General features: G+C 34.8%; 1 long non-coding RNA gene across 1 annotated transcript; it reads right to left on the bottom strand.

Moving 5' to 3' along the window:
• Window positions 1–3158: 3158 nt before the first annotated feature.
• On the bottom strand, window positions 3159–4300 carry LOC144425258 (uncharacterized). The gene is made up of 3 exons (XR_013477409.1): window positions 4096–4300; window positions 3489–3560; window positions 3159–3400 (listed from the first exon to the last, which is right to left on the bottom strand). It is a non-coding gene; the product is annotated as an uncharacterized LOC144425258 (long non-coding RNA).
• Window positions 4301–13138: the final 8838 nt, after the last annotated feature.

The raw sequence follows: 13138 nt of genomic DNA, 5'->3' as shown, positions 1-13138 counted from the left end.
GGTGATAAAGTGAATAAAAAAAAAATCAAAGCTAATATAAAAGATAAAAATCAGAATAAAATTATTTTGAATTCACTCCTTGATATTTGTCTTTAACATCTGTCGCCGGCGTGTAGTACTGCCGGGAATATGAAAACCAAACTTCGATGTCCCATTCGGAATAGAAGTGGATTAAATTAGTTGTTATGATAGGTTTAAATGTGTGAAAAAAATATCGCAATAACGGGGTCATTACGTAATCGATTTGGCCGTAATTACGGAATTGATTTTTGTCAATTACGTGCAAGCCTAGGACTCTTGTGCCACCTGTTTTTTCACTTTTGTATTATTTGTCCCACACTTTTACCGCATGTTTCAAACATATCTTGCTTATCTCACACTTTTCCAAATTTTCTTAAATTTGTTCTGTTTGTCTCACACTTTCATGATCGTATCATCGGGTTGTCCTCGACAAGTATTTATTCAAAGTTCCATCAGGAAGTCAAGCACAGTGATTCTCAAAATGGGCGATATCGCGACGGTATATCGACGGCCCCAAAACTTTGAGAACCATTGGTGTAACCAATGACATTAAACAACATGATAGGCAACTCTGACGTCACTCCATAAGACTACAGGCAAAACATTGTATTTCATGATACGCTCCAATGCACATATTTCTCGTCGCCTTTCGCGTCCGTTTTCCGCTCGCATTTGCTACTCGGCGTCTTTTTTACATGTAGTACCTGCCTTTTTGCGCCTGTAGCGAAACAAAATAATCTCTATATCTAAGAAGTTTTGCTTACTTGGAAAGCTGGAATAACAGGCAAGCTGTAAAGAGCAATTCTGGACATCATAGACGTTTTTTTTATCAGAGAAGATTACAAACGAGATAGCGGAAAGATTTGTGTGGAACATTTTGCAGATAATGACAAAGTTCAAAGTTAGTAATTTTAATGTTTGCGCTTAATCATTGAAATTTCATTTAAAGAGGGTGTCATACAAAACTGTGCTGCGATACAATTCCATAACACAAAGTTTGCACCTATCGAACTTGCTTTTGTAGGTGAATTTATTAGACATATTACATATTCAGTTAATCGTAGGTAACATTGCTGGTACATAATGCATCGTAGATAGGTTTGTTTAAATTTAGCTCATAGCCCACTAATTAATATTATCTTCTATGCAGGAGGTTGCAGGGCTGAATTCAACTTGCAGCCTTACCGATCACCTGACGATGCTCATTTAGTTTGGCTCGAGCAAGTCTTCTTGAAATGCTTGTGTGGATGAAACTACCTATATTTTTTGCCTTCCTCCGATTTTAGACAAATTTATTCTGAGGGATTTCGCATATAATTCTCACTGATTGTTGGCTGTTTATAATTCCTATTGATTGTGAATTCTGATTATAACAATGAGTTGAAAATTTTTTTACCTAATTTACTGGCACCTTTTTCTTGTCAACACTCCAAGCTGAGGTAATAAACATGACAATACATTTATGTCATCTGGAAGCAAAATATGCACATTAATTAATAGTTTGGCAAATTGAGATAATACATCATGACAGAAAATACAAGTTAAAGATATGTATGACCATCACATGGTAATTAAAATTAAAAAAAAATAATAGGGGCTGTGGAGTATGGAAAGTTCAAGACAAAGAAAAGAACAAATGTTCATAGCTCATGAACTATCAATTTTGCCTCCATTACTTTGTGAAGGCCAATATATTTCGAGTGGCTGAATTGGTTCACCTTTATGATAGCAACGATTTCGTATTTAATATAGCGAGATTATTTCAATTTAATTGAAGTGATATAATTTCCCAAAGCAATGCTTGAATCGTCTAGAATGGATCAGTGGTGTCAAACTCATGGGTTTTCGAGAGCCGCATTGCATTTTGAAAATTGTAAAAAGAGCCGCAAACAGTTTTTGATAATGTATACTTAAAAGATATTTTTAAGATAGTTTTAGTTTGTGACATATATTGTGATGCAGCTAAACAGTTGGATTAAGTTTTATTATTTTCTTCAATTTCAAATGCAATTACATATTAAGATTTGCATTCCACTATTATTGCAACATTTGCAAGTTACAGTATTTATTATAAAAAATCGTAAAATTCTATGTACAACCATCAAAATCATTTTTGAACAAGCTTTGAATAAGGAAAGAATAATACACACACTAAAAATAACTTAATCTAAATTTATGAACCTAAAATTAACAAAAATACTACAGTATAAACTCAATGTTTTAATAATTACATTTGTCCTGGCGTTTGGCATCTTTTTTGTGTCACCAGCATACTAAGGCCAGTCTGAAATGATTTTATAGTACCAACTCTAACTAACGAGGCCACATGATCATGGGTTTATCTGGATCTTTACGAATGTTTAATTAATTCCAGTAATGCAAAAAAGTTACTCTTATCATTTCATGTATAGATCAGTAAAAAAACAAATGACAGATTTTTTCGACAAGACATTTCGCACTACATTGCGTGGCATAGGATTGCTTGAATTATTATTAATATTGATTTTTAGTAACTAAGTCGTTGTATAATTATATTAATATACAAACACATGGAAATTTTCTGTTCGAAGTTGGTCTTCGAATTTGTCATATTGACTGCTGAGCTTATTGTGTTTTTTGATTGTATTGACGGAAATATGACAAATTAAACAATGTGCTTCAGAATTTTGTGAAGAGCAGAAATGTTACAACCGCCATTTTCTTCGAAAATGCCACCTTCTTCATGTACTTTGCGTTTAATTTAATTACTCAAGTGTTTTATTCAAGTAATCTTTTGCTAGCTTGATGTGTATTCTTAATTGGGTCAAAATGTGGACAAAAAAATTAATATTCCAAAACTACTTTCAGTAAATTGTTTTCTGTGTGAATAATCAATTTCACTTTAGAAGGTTTGAAAAATCTATTACATTTAGATAAAAAAAAAACTTCAAAAATACTATTACAATTATTGTTAAGCGTTCGAGGGCCGCACTGGAAGTTCTCTGGGGCCGCGAGTTTGAGATCCCTGGTCTAGATTGAAGTTGTTCAAAAAATATATGATAGTATTTTATCATGAATGATGATTATACCCCTTCCGGAATTTCTTCTATAGTACTACCAAAAGTTGATGAACCAAATATAACACAGGTGCAGTGTGCCTTTTTACAAATAAGACCGCTTATGCAATCTTACGCTTTGGAATTTTTAGTTATTTTCCTCAAGCCCTGCAGGATGTGGGGGCCATACACAACTCTACCGGAGGGTCAAATGTCTTTGCATGCCTCCATAGGTTGTTTTTCTATTGCAATTTTCTATTTTCAATTGCATTATATTTCTTGGAATCACACTGTCACTGATATGTCGCCAGACTTCTGATATCTCCCCGTCTGCTATAGTTGTCCTGTGAATAAATAATAGGAAATTGAGATTAGACGAATAGTTGAAAGTTTTGCTTTATGTCGGCTTAATTTCTTGATTGATATACTTACTATTTCTGCTATTGCCTCTTGTGCTGCAAGAGTCTCACAATGCTTAGACAGGTTTGTCCACAACTTTCACATCTGAAGAAAGAGAGGAGATTTATTAATTTTCGTTAAGAATAAATAAAGCAGTCTATATGATTCAGAATGGAAAAGCTAATAAATCCAATATCTCATGTTTTATTTAAAAAATATTTTACTGAATTTGGTATATAAACCAACTAATAAAAGGGTTTAGTCGGAAAATTACAAGCATTCGTGGCTCCAAATACTTGAGAAATCAGACTATACAATATAGACCGGTATGAGTGAAATGTTAGGTGAACTTGTTAACACTTTGATTCAATACGCAAATAAAAGTGAATACGTAATAGTATGTTACAATGAGCAGCAATCAACAATGAGTATATATCCTCACTGATTAAAAAAATCTAACTAGAGGTGCATGAACTATTTGAAACCATAAGGGGTAAGTAAATATGTAATTTCGGCAAATGGGCAACTACGTACCGTACTGAATTAATAACTTCGTAGTATTTGACAAAGGCTGGCTTTCCCACATGTACTTAACAGTGCGATGCCCGGGTGTGATATACAACAATAGTATTCACCTTACCTTTTACCGATTTCTTTTTACCCCAACTTTCAAAAATATCATTAAAATCGACAACAACTGTCAAAGCAGGCACGAACACCATTCGTGCTACGCCTTGAAAGCAGCACACATCCGCTCGTTTTCGTCTCGTCAAGTATGTGCATTGGAGCGTGCTATCGAATACGATCTTCGGACAAAAATGCCGGAGTTGCGCATCATGTTGTTTAATGTCATTGGTGTAACCGACGTCAACCTGTCTATTAAAAATCTTGTAATTGCTGAGCAGAATAATTCCAATCAACAGAGTTGTCTCAATAGAGAATAGGTGCCATTATCTCAGCCGCCCAACATTGATTGCGACGAAGCTAATAGTTTGGAAGCAATGCAAGGGGTTGACATTTCTTCAAAGAGAAAGGCTAAAGAGATTTCATGTAAAAAAAAACTAAATTATATGACATCAGGAAAAGTTTCCGTTGAAATTAATAAATTTGTGAGGTATTGAAAAACCACTTTGTTCTTTTAATTCAAATGTTATTCATAGAAATATTTAGGAAAAATTGGTTTCTTTGTAGAAATTGAAGTATTGAATACCGGAAATCTAAAAATTGAATGCGCAAATGAAAAGCAAGTGAAGATTCATTTATTTTAGGATGTGAAGATTTAGGAGACAGCAAAATAAAAATTCCAGTCGAAACAGAGCTTTTTCAGAAAATCAACCTGGTTCGTGGGGTAATAAGTGACGTCTGTGATGATCACTGTCTGGACAACACGTTGTTTATGTCAAGCGCTTACAGATGAAAACCAATAATAGACTGGTTAAAAGTAGAGATGTATCGGTAATATCGGCCATTTTCTCGGTATCGGTCATCTATCGGTTATCTACCTTTTTGATATGATCCAAAATGTTTTAAAAGATAAGTTAAAATACTACTTTTTAATTCATTTTTTGCCTGGAGAAATCGTGAACTATATATGAGCCATACATGTCCCCACCCCCGCGGGTAGTAACGGCAAAATTGACATTTTGATATTACATATCAATTATGAAGAAATATATCAACACGACACAGAAAAAAATAGCAACTAGACGCCCAGTTTTAAATCATACAGTGGAATCGGAGTTCTTTTTCAATTAAAACGTAGGACTGCGGCGCTAGAATGTGTGGGCTATATTCGATATTCCTTTAAACACAAAAAAACGGTATTCGAAGGTCGCGATATTAATATTAAATTGGAATTGGATATCTCTGCCTTTGAGTTTTCTAATTGGACACCGAGATTATAGTAGCTTCAGTGCACAATGCATCTGAATCAATTAATGCATCTTTCGTGATCTCTTTTTCAATCTGAAATAATGTGTACTATGAATAATGCTTAAAGACCATTGTTTAACCCGTCTGCCACACACAGCACACTTAATTAAGGTAATAATTACATAGTATCGGTATCGGAATTTTCATAATATCGGTATCGGCGACAAAAGTGGTATCGGTACATCTCTAGTTAAAAGTCATCTGTACTTTTGCAGTTTGATACCCACATTTTATCCTCGTAAGTTAAAATAGGATAACTAAACTTTCGAACAAGAATTTATATTTTCCCTGCCAACTTTTTGTTTTAATTGCCAACGATACGGTCATTTAGCAAAATACTGCAGAATTACTTTGCGGAACATGAAGCATGCAACAGTAGCATCAAATGCCCAATCACGAAAAATCACAATGCAGGGTATGGGGTTGCACTGAATATAAAATGGAAACATAAATTCAGTCGATTATGGCACAACAAAATATGGCATATTCTGAAGCAAGAAATATCGTTACATCACCGCCAGCCCCTAGTTCAGAAGAATTTCCACCATTGTCATGGCAAAATAGAAACAGTCCTTCTACCAATACTAATTCAAAAATACCGAGTCCGAATCTTGTTTAAAATGCTGTAAACAAGTCAATTTCTCGCCTGCAGTCTTTATCTCAGCCACAAGAAATATGCATGCATTTCATATGCCTATAAATCAGCAACAAACGATCTCCCAAATCAACTTTGAACCTATGCTATTTATGGCTTTCATCGCTGAAGTTATTTAAAATACGGACCTTCTGAAGTATGCGCACCAAGATGGCGCACAAACTGAACTCAGGTTGTGTACCAGGCTATGCGACATCTTGGTGCGCATACTTCAGGAGTACTCAAAATACTATTACGTCCAGCAAATACCCGATTTAATTTTACTTCAGAAGACACATCTAATTGCGGAATGAATACAATTGCGCGGATAAATGGATACAATTTGATGGCGGAGGAGTATGTATATTTATTAGCAACAAGCTTCCATACGCGAAAAAGCAATCAAATTCATCGGCGATTGAAATGCAGTGTATCTTGGCAGTTACGCCGTTGGAAACCAGACAGCTCTTCGTGCTTTGGGTGTGACCGGAGCGGTCGCTACGGCGGTCTCCCGGAACTGTGGCAGGAACTCCATCCGGGGTTCCCACCGCGTGGTGGTGTGCACTTCCTGTGTGTTTATGAGATGTGTTTATGAGCTTGAGTGATTGTTTTATAATTCGATTGGTCATAATCACCCGGTTGATTCCCACTGGCGGTTTTCCGAGATAGTTTGAGCCCTTTGCTCACTGAAATAACTCCACTGATCCAGTGGCTCCAAAGTTGTCTGGTTGAAATTAATCCCTTCCCCCACCACTCGCTTCTATTAATTCACGCTCGGCAATGGGCATGGACCACCATATATATATAGTATATATATATTAGTTTTATACCGCTCGCCTCCATTATCTAAGTTTTAATTTGTAGATTTATCATATTTTTATAATTTTGATCAATTGTCTTTAATTTTTTTTTTTTTTTCGACCACTCCACACCTTTTCCTCACTTAATTTGGTTAATAGTGAAAGGCGAGTCGTCACGCTAATAACCGAATTGCTTAAGTCATTTTTAGCAGTTTTGAGAAAAACGTAAAAAACTTCCTAATGATATTGTTATGCCATTGAGAGTCAATAATTTGCCATGATTCAATTTTTTGATTGTAGCCGGATTTGAATTGATTTGTATGACGCAGTTAAGTGACGTCATAATGACGCTCCGTGAATTAGGCAGAAATGTGTCAAGTTTACCATGTTATGCACCAGTCCTGAAAACTAAACATTCTAAAAACGGATGTAATTCTCAGTATCTACAATGTCTAATACCCAAAAAAGCTAATCAGTTTCAATTACATTATTTTTTATGTTCAAAAATATATATTTCATCAATATAACACGTTCTTCACACCCACCGAGATAAGACTAAGATTAAATATAAAGAATAAAACAGCAATGCACCCAAATATAAAAGCCAACCAAGGTGAATTGGACTCTGACAGTGAATATCACAATATGCACGCCTTCCTATACTGTAGTATAAATTCATATTAATACGCGCTAAGCTAGAATCCGAGATGCAAAAACTCGAAAATACGTCGTCGAGGTTATTTTGCCTTTGTGACGTCACAATAGTCCTGCGGTAACAATGATAATTCATTATGACGAAACAATGGCACAAATGCTCATGTCATACTGAATCTCCATTTTTATGGGTTTCGAAATTCCTAAAATAAAATTAACAGAGTTAACAGACAGGTGCGCAGCATTACATAAATACCTATTATATAAAAAACTCAAAATCGTCAAAAATTACTTACGCAATTCGGTTATTAGCGTGACGGAGTGGTACCTATTATACAGTAGTTTTCGTCTTTAGAACCCATTGCCGAGCTGGCCAGCCCTTCGCAGCAAGATTGTTTTTCGTTATTTTTGATTTGTTGTTTCTGTGTGGTTTTGCTACGCAAGTTGAACGCGGCTGACGTTGATTGAAATGTTACACCCCAATTATATATCCGCCAGATCGCGAGCCTCTCGACGAGCATCCGACATTTATTTCCTATTTCTTTGGACGGCTGGCCCACTCAGATAAGCCGCATTATTTACTTTTATATTGGCGTGTTATTTTCATTACATGTTCAATTTATTTCTTATTTAGAATAAATCTCATTTATATTTATAAATACTGTTTTGGCCCTCCTGCGTGGGGGAGGCCAGAGTTTCTGGCGAAGTACCGAAATAAAAGTACTCAAAGTCAAAAGATGTTTGTGGATATAACATCGTTAATGTGTTTATTTTAGTTATATCGGAATCTAAAATGGCGCGAAAAACTTTAATTCTGGGAGATTTGAATAGCTTCCCCATTCGTGGGGAAGTAAAATCAATATATATTACCCGAGGTAGTATAATACAGTGGTCGGCAACCTTTTCTAAGTGACGGACCGGGATATCATGATCAAAATTTTGGCGGACCGCCCTCATACAAATGAACTATATAAGCTTATGCAATAAAGTACACGCGTTTGAAAATTTACGTTGACAATAAATTCAAAGACAAAGATGATGCTATTTGATGCGAGATCTACATTTATTTGCTGGCAATGGACAGTTCCCAATTTTTAATTTTCCAATTGAAAACCCGGCCTTAAACAAATACGATGTTGTGAAAGCTAACAATGCTTGTACAGCTTCTGTATCTATATCTGGGTATTGCTCGATGTTCGTTTAGCAATAACCAATGCGTTGTGTTTGTCTGGTGCTGTTTTTTAGTCGTAGAGTTTGTGGTTAGATTGTAGAGGTGTTATTAGGCCCTTGTCCATTTTTATGTCACCTTTCTTCGGACCGGTAGTAAACTTTCCGCGGACCGGCGATGGGCCGCGGCCCTGTGGTTGCCGACCACTGGTATAATAGATAAACATTATCTTGTGATACTTAACACAGAGCATCCCACAAGACTCAATACAGCCGTCAACTAACATCCAGATCATCGATGGTCATTACTAGATCTGTTTGTGGCTTCTCCAGACATCGCGCCACAATGTCATACAAATGTAACAAATGATTTAAAAAAAAGCTGACTGTTAAAGTTTTCAAACCTGTTACCATCATTAGTTCTTCGTATCACCAATACATTAGACATCGATAGCTTTAACAATAGTTTTACATCTAAACTCATTCACACGGTCAACAAATCAATTCCTAGACCTAAAGTTATAATTATGAAAGGTCAGTACCATGGTGGACAAAGGACTGCACAAAGGCTATTCGACTCAGAAAACCGCGTATATGAAAATGGCGAGGATTCTGCGACTCGATTAGATCGCCAACCCAGTTTTCGAAACTTTGGAAAATGGTACAAGGATTTTTAAATTCTTCAAGAAATTACAATATTCCTAGACTTACGGATCAATATGGTGCTTCTGTCACAAGTGATTATGACAAGGCAAATCTACTAGGGTCTACATTTCAAACAGTAAGCAGTACTGAAAATTATAATAATCAGTTTTTGGATAAAAAACGAAACTTTGAGATCATCGAGTGATAATTTTGAACCTGTCCTAGACTATAAACTTACTGAATGTTCCGTTTTCTATGCACAAATTAAAAAATGTGCTCTATTTGCGTAAAAGCACAGCGCCTGGCCAGGATCAAATATGTTATCCTATAATAACATAATTTACGACAAGAAATACTCTCCACATTGTTACAGCTTGGACATATATTTGAGCATAGCTCTCTTGTTGATTTACACGGACGAATCAAAGACGGATACGGGATGTGGTTCTCATTTTGTATTTTAAAGTATGACGGTTCCAAAACGTTTACACTTGACAAAATGTTAAGTTCGTTCACAACTGAACCTCATGCTGTGTACCATGCAGAGTTGAGTCAATTACATTAATTCAGTTCAATTACCATTACAATTACTCCCTCAAATTTTTTAATTACATTACAATTACTCCGTGCAAAATATAAGAAATTACAATTGCATTTACAATTACAACAAAGAAATGCTCAAATATATGGACACGTTACACAGAGCGAAGCAGTTTTTACCCTTGACGCTACCGATACCCTTAAAAAATTCCGAGTTTAGCGTAGCAATAATCAAACCAGACATCCAGTGTTCCCATGGATAAAATAATACAGCGAAATCTTGGACGAAATATCAGATTTCATACGAAATTTAGAAATAAAAAAAGTAATAATAAAATAATAGTAAATTTAGCAAAGCTCTAATTAAATATTCGTTGCACTGCTATACCTGCAGGATATCTGCCATTCCAATTTTACATAGGCCTACCCGTTTTCTAAGGAATGGTCAGGCACTTTATTTGGAACTGCTTATCTCTGAGCACACGCTTCTGATAAAAGCGGACTTTTAACGCAATCTGAAATGAGAAAATACGTAATAACCAAATATAAATACCTATCCATCATCTACCTAAGGTAAGTAGATGGATAGTTTTTTTTTTTTTTTTGAAAACTTCGCAATACAGACAAATTGAAAATGAAGAATTCTGGAGAGCGAGCAAAACTTTTAAAAAAGTTTAAAACATGATGAGTATCATGTGCCCGCTCATCAACACGCACTTACAAAAATAAACACAAAACTTGTTAAACATGGCTTGGGCCAGAAATAAGCACACAAAAATTTTCGGGCTGTTGAACTTTTAAAATACTCAGGCTAATAAGAACCAATCTGATACAAAGACAAGCCTTTAAATTGAAAAAAAAAACAAAACATGAAACAAAAATCAGAAAAATATAATTCGGTTCTAAAATCTCAGTACGAAAATTCTGTTTTTCTGTTTTTGAAACTACAAGTATGCATGGACCTATCATTGTAATATTTTTGTGAGAAAGAATGAAACTGCGAGGGCTTTAAAAATAACAAATGAGAAAGACCTTGACAAAATTCGTTAATGCTCTCCGTGCCCTTATTTATGGTAATATTTTCATGTGAGGCTCCATTTGTAAAGCGAAATATGGCAGTACACCAATCTATAATTAGATGCCTTTTACCAAAATTATGACAGAGTGCAAATTTTGTAACAAAGATTGTTCTGGTTATTTGGATAGCATTCACTGTCAAATTTGTCGCTACTGGATTCACTTTGAATGCTCACAGCTGACCTCATATCAAACTAGAAACATGAATAATGATTTCAGTCCCTTTTATTGCAAAGTATGTATAGAAGAAAATTTGTCCACGCCGTATGACTGCAACATCCTTTCTGATATTAATGACAAAACTGCCGTATTATCTGATGTAACAGATTGGAATACTGGTAGTAACTAGCATCTGAGGAATAAATCAAAATCTTCCTTTGTTATGCTACATTTAAATGTGAGAAGTTTGTATCGTAACAAATCTCAAATTGAATTTATCCTCCATGAAGGATCTAATTTACCAGAAGTTATTGCTATCTCGGAAACCAAATTGGGGGGAATGAATCATGATGTCTCAATAACTGGGTACTCTTTTTTCCATTCTGATTCTTCCACAAAAGCTGGTGGAGTGGGACTTTATGTGATAAATACGTTGACTGCTGTAGAACGCTCTGACCTACAATTCCAATTGAATGGCTGTGAAAATCTGTGGGTAGAAATTAAACTAAAATGTTATAAGCTTCCAAAAAAGAGCTTTGTAATAGGTGTGGTATATAGACACCCGTCATATAATATATTTGAGTTTCAATCCAAATTTGTTGAAAATCTAACCAACATTACCTCTTGTGATATACCAGCTTACATTGCGGGGGACTTCAATATTGATATTCTCAAGTATGATATAGATAGCAAAATACATAGATATATTGATGACATTCATAGTGCTGGTTTTCTATGTGCAATCAATAAGCCCACAAGAATATGTAAGAGTACCTCTACTATCCTTGATCATTTGTATTATAACAATGTGAAATATCATGTGAAAACTAGCATTATTACTTATGACATATCAGACCATTTTCCTTTACTTATACAAATCAATCTTGATTGCATGAGACATAAAATAAAAATCCTGCACAGAGATTTCAAAGAATTTAATCAAGAAAATTACATTGAACATTTGGGCTTGTTGCTGAAACAGAAAACTGATTCTGTTTCAGATATAAATTCAAAATTTTCTGTCTTTGTATCCTCGATTAAATCTGTAATTGAGCAACATGCCCCTATGAAAACTTTGTCAAGGAAGTGTACTAAATTGAAATTAAAACCATGGATAACCGTGGGACTATATAAATCTATTAAGACCAAAAATAGGCTATATCAAAAATTCTGTAAGCGTAGAAATGAAGTAAGATTTATACAATATAAAAGATATAGAGACAAGCTTCGGAAGCTGCTTTCACTAGCCTATGAAGATTACCATAAGGATTGTTTCAGGTCATGCCAGAAGAATATATCCAAAACCTGGAAACAAATTCGACAAATAATTGACAGAAAATCTAAGTCAAATGACATGCCAACATGTCTAAATTTTGATAGCTCTGAAATTAGGAACCATAATATGATTTGTGATGCCCTAAACAAACATTTTGCAGATGTAGGGAAAAATCTTGCTGCGAAAATTAACACTACTATTAGAGACTCTCAACACAAGCTTGGTCCTAGCAAAAATGGATCTTTTTATCTAACAGATGTTACTGAATGTGAAATTGTAAATTTTTTGAATGAGTTGGATGAAAAAAAATCATCAGGCTCTGACAATATTCCTATCAAACTTATAAAAATAGCTAAGTTTGTCATAGCACCTGTTTTAACAAATTTGATCAATGCTAGCTTCAGGGTAGGTATTTTCCCAGATATTCTAAAACTTGCCAAAGTTGTTCCATTGTATAAAAAGGGTAAAAGGGATGACATGAATAATTATCGTCCAATATCATTACTATCTCAATTTGCAAAAGTCATTGAAAAAGCCTTGTATAAAAGACTGATAAACTTTTTTGATACTAATGAAATTATCAGTAACTCCCAATTTGGTTTCCGAAATGCACATTCTACAGAGCTTGCTGTAGTCAAACTAAAAGAATCAATATTGAATAATTTATCAGATAATAAAGTAACTTGTGCTATTTTCCTAGATTTGGCAAAGGCATTCGATACGGTTGACCACACTATTTTATTATACAAATTGTCCCATTATGGCATACGTGGATTGCCACTTAATCTAATTCGATCTT

Source organism: Styela clava, chromosome 7 (assembly GCF_964204865.1).
Source record: "Styela clava chromosome 7, kaStyClav1.hap1.2, whole genome shotgun sequence".
Lineage (NCBI taxonomy): Eukaryota > Metazoa > Chordata > Ascidiacea > Stolidobranchia > Styelidae > Styela > Styela clava.
The sequence above is the reverse complement of the archived record's forward strand: the minus strand, read 5'-3'. Positions and strand labels throughout refer to the sequence as shown.